We start from the raw sequence: 4,779 nt of genomic DNA on the forward strand, positions 1-4,779 counted from the left end.
TGGAAGAAACTCATAATAATTGATACCTTTCTAGTCCCACCAAATGCACAGCAGAACCTTCCTGGCCGTTAGTCCTGGTTTGGTCACCGTTCGAACTGCTTCACCGCGCTTTGACCACGATCGTTTTCGCACAGTGTTGTCGTATGTGACCCATTCCTTATTGCCAGTTACCATCCGTTTATGAAATGGGTCGATTTCATTCCGTTTGGCCAAAATTTCGCAGATGGAAATTCGATCCATCAAGTTTCTTTGTGTTAATTGGCGTGACACCCAAACATCGAGCTCCGTTTTGAATCCCGCTTTGTGCAAATGGTTTAAAACTTTTTATGGTCGATCTTTAGCTCTTGGGCGATGCTACGACTGCTAACATGCCGGTCAACTTCGACTATTTCTGTGATTTTATTGACATTTTCGACGACGGGCCTACTTGTGCGAGGTGCATCTTTAACATTAAAAATACCTGAAAAGAATCGACGAAACCAAAATTGCACATAATTGGCTGTTATAGTATCGGCACCATAAATACCATTCACAATTACAGCCGCCTGGCTTGCATTTTCGTCTTTATCAAAGAAAAACTGTAAAATGTACCGAATTTTCTCTTTGTTGACTTCCATTTCTAACACCCTGTAACTTACAACTAAATGGACCAGACAAAAAATTAAAAAAAAAATTTTTTAGTGCGAAATGTCACTTTTCAAACGAGCATAAATCTGAAATTGTTTAATCGATACTTTACGAAATACCGATTACTAAAGCCATCAACAAAAAAAATAGATTTCTTTTTCCCCAAACATAATATTAGATGAAGTAAAAAGTTTTTAGCGTTTTCCGCTAGATGTCTTTAGTGAGCCATATCTCATGATGTATACATCGCATCGGGTCATACTATACTTCGATTTAAAGGTGACATTACGCTTCAAAAAAAGTTCTGTGTCAGTTTTGTGTTTGGTCAAGGCAGTTGTGTGTTACAGCGTTCCAAAATGGAAGTAAAAAAAGAGAAAATTTGATACATTCTTTAGTACCACTACGACCAAGGTGAAAAGGTGGAGCAGGCGGCTAAAAAAATTTGTGCTGTTTATGGGCCCAATACAGTATCGAATGCAACAGCAAAGCGGTGGTTCCAACGATTCCGTTCTGGTAATATGGACGTCAAAGATGAGGTACGCTCTGGTAGGCCAATCGTCGAAAATGTCGATAAAATCATAGAAATCGTCGAGTCGGACCGGCATGTGAGCACTTATTCCATTGCCCAGGAACTGAAGATTAGCCAGAAAACCGTTTGGAACCATTTTCATAAGGCTGGTCTCAAGAAGAAGCTCGATGTATGGGTGCCACACGAATTGACGCAAAAGAACCTTTTGGACCGAATTGATGCCTGCGATTCTTTGCTAAAACGTAACGAAATTGACCTATTTTTTAAGCGGATGGTAACTGGTGATGAAAATGGGTCACATACGAGAACAACAGCCGAAAAAGATCGTGGTCCGATCGCGGTGAGCCGGCCCAAACGATCGCCAAGCCCGGATTAACGGCCAAGAAGGTTTTGCTGTGTGTTTGGTGGGATTGGAAAGGAATCATCCACTATGAGCTGCTCCCATCGGGCCAAACACTCAATTCGGACCTCTATTGTCAACAACTGACGAGATTGAAGCAGGCGATCGACCAGAAGCGGCCAGAATTGGCCAATAGGAAGAGTGTTGTGTTCCATCAAGACAACGCCAGGCCGCACACATAATTAACGACGCGCCAGAAGCTCCGAGAGCTTGGATGGGAGGTTCTATTGCACCCACCGTATAGTCCAGACTTGGCATCAAGCGATTATCACCTTTTCAAGCATTTGCAAAATTTTCTTGATGGTACAAAACTGGCCTCAAGAGAGGCTTGTAAAAATGAGCTGGTCAAGTTTTTTACCAATAGTGACGAGGACTTTTTCAATCGCAGAATTATGAAATTGCCTACAAAATGGACAAAAGTTATCAAACAAAATGGCGCATATTTGATCAAAATCAGATAATCCTAACTATGTTAATTTCATTATCGAAATAAAGCGAAAAAACGCTTAGAAATTTTTACTTCACCTAATATAAAAAGATATAATTTTATACGAAGTGGTACTATAAAATTATATATAATTATATATAAATATACATAATACATATGATATTCGGAGTAGAAATTAGTTAAGCCCGTTTTTTATGGACAAAAATGCATTAATTTCTGAACAAAATGAATGAACAGATTAAACAAAGTAATTTCCATCGCTTGTTAGTACATTTTCCCACCACACAGGCAATTTTCAAATTCCATCTCGAAAAAATGTATCGTCTTTTGAGGCGATCCAAGTTAGGAGACAATTTTCGATTTCTGCGAAAGAAGTGAAACGGTGACCTGCCAAATCGTGCTGCATCTGTCGGAACAACTAGTAATCAGAAGGAGCAATGTCCGATGAATACGGCGGGTGAGGTAAAATATCTTACTTGACCGTTCCCAAATAATTTTTGACGAATTTTCCTACATGAGGCCGAGCGTTATCATGCAGAAGAATAATTTTGTCATGTCATTGCACGCATTCCGGCCATTTTTCTTTTAATGTACAGCTCAAACGAGTCAATTGTAGCCTATACCGATGGCCCGTAATGGAATCGCCAGGTTGCAACAGTTCATAGTATATAACACTTTTTTGTGCCACTAGATACACAGCATGACCTACGAACCAGGAATATTCCGCTTTGGTGTTAATGTTGAGGTCGATGGCAAAAATTGACCGGCCATATCGTAATATTTTTTCTATTCGGGGTTACCGTAGAATATCCATTTCTCATTCCCAATCACTATCCGATGTAAAAAATTTCTTTGTTGCCTTTGAATCAGCTGCTCACAAGTAAAAAATCGCTTTTCAACGTCTCGCTGTTTCAGTTCAAAGGCACCCAATTGCCTTGCTTGTGAATCATTCCCTTGGATTTCATTCGTACGGAAACTGCTTGTTGCGTAACTCTCAATGATTCTGCAAGCTTCTCTTGTATTTGACTCGTATCTTCATTGAATAGTGCCTCCAATTCTTTGTCTTCGAATTTTTTTGGCTGTCCAGAGCGAAGCTTGTCTTCAACGCTGAAATCACCATTCTTGAAACGTCGAAACTATTCCCTACATCATTTATCAGTTGTTGTTGTTGCATTGTCACCATAAATTTCTACAAGCATTCGGTGCGCTTCAGCTACACTTTTCTTCTAATTGAAGCAGAAAACTAAAACTTCCCGCAAATGCTGCTTAGTCAACACAAAATTTGACATATTCAACACAGTAAAAAACAGGGGCTTTTTTAATGAAACTCTAAGCGATATAATCTGGATATTATTTACAGATGTATAATCTCTCTAAAACCACCGAAATCAACTGTCACTATGAAACATTCATAACAGCCAGAGCCATCATTTGAAAACGGACCGAACTAATTTGTACTCCCAGTAAGTTGTATATAGTTACATATAATTATATATACATCTATTGTGACGATGCAAAATTTTTGCATGTCACTTGGGCAGTGGCCCGGTCAAGAAAAAGACCGGAGGCTCGCGCCTTCTCGAAGGAGAAGGCGAGCGAGCGACCGATTTTTCGTCCTGTGCGCCGTTTGCGCACGAATCCGCGTCTAATTTAATTCCTAAAAATTTTTTGTGAGTCTAAAGCCACCGTAGACTAGCGCACTTGACCAGAAGAGGACAGCAAGGAGGCGAGTCGCCGACGGACAAGGAAAAGAGCCCGACGGAGTGGCTGGGGAAAGACGCGGAAGAGCGGGGAGACATACGCCCGGACGGAAAGCCGGTAACAGACAGCAGGATGGCCACCTTGCGAGAAGAAAGACGCAAGGCCCCGCGAACCGCTTGCAGTTCAAGGCAGAGAAGGATCCTAGAAGTCCTGTGCTGCGAGCCTAAGAGTTGCCGGATGCCGTCCAGGAACGAACAGGCGAAAAAGCGTTGTAAATAAATAATAACAGACGCGAGGTCCCGCAAACGTCCTCAAGAAACGTGATCCAGCCGCCAGGACCAATCGGGAGCAGCGGGGCGTGGCGTGATATATCCGTGCGGCAGAAGCTCTAGCGAGACGGGACGAGCTAGGCTCGTCACTGTGCGACTGGACGGCAAGCTTGCTGGACGAACGAGCAAGGCCGACGTGTCCCGGAAGCGACGTCCAGGAGAGGAGAGGCGAGTTGCCGGTGATGTGCGAGTGAGCGAATAGAGTAACCTTGTAGAGCCGCGGGGATGGACTTAGAGTCGCGCATAAAACCGAGTGTTGCCATCACTTCTCGGCGGCAAAGGGCGCCCTGGGGGTACCGGGATGTACTCGCTGGAGGTTCGTGGCGCCCGACGGGAAGGGTCACATGGTCTTGCGAGGGTGAAAGGCCACGTCGCGGGACGACCGGGGCCGTACTCGAGAGAGGCTCGAGAATTAAGATCCCGGGAGCTCTTGCGCGAGGCTCAGTCGCCTTCTCAAGTCTCGGGGTCGCACAGTCCGCGGAGAGAGCGATACGCGCAGGAAGAAGTCCGCGTAGGAAACTCCGCATAAAAAGAAATGCTGCGTAGAGAGAAAGTACGCGTAGAACGATGGTCCGCGTAGAAAGAAGCAGCGTAGATTAGCGTCCGCGTGGTAGTGTGAAGGTCCGGGATGCATGAGTCTGGCTGGCGCGTGGATAGAAAATACAGTAGTGCGGAGTATTACGTAGTGACTGCTGCCGGCGATGAGTAACCCGGAGGGTATCGGACCGGTCGCCGGGAGCAGTAT

At 44.2% G+C, this 4,779-nt stretch overlaps 1 pseudogene; it reads left to right on the plus strand.

Annotated features, from left to right (window-relative positions):
* The first annotated feature begins 838 nt into the window (after positions 1-838).
* On the plus strand, positions 839-1,543 carry LOC106751993 (annotated as a pseudogene).
* The last annotated feature ends 3,236 nt before the right edge of the window (positions 1,544-4,779 follow it).

Source organism: Dinoponera quadriceps, unplaced genomic scaffold, assembly GCF_001313825.1.
Source record: "Dinoponera quadriceps isolate SergipeBrazil2010 unplaced genomic scaffold, ASM131382v1 scaffold461, whole genome shotgun sequence".
Taxonomy (NCBI): Eukaryota; Metazoa; Arthropoda; class Insecta; order Hymenoptera; family Formicidae; genus Dinoponera; species Dinoponera quadriceps.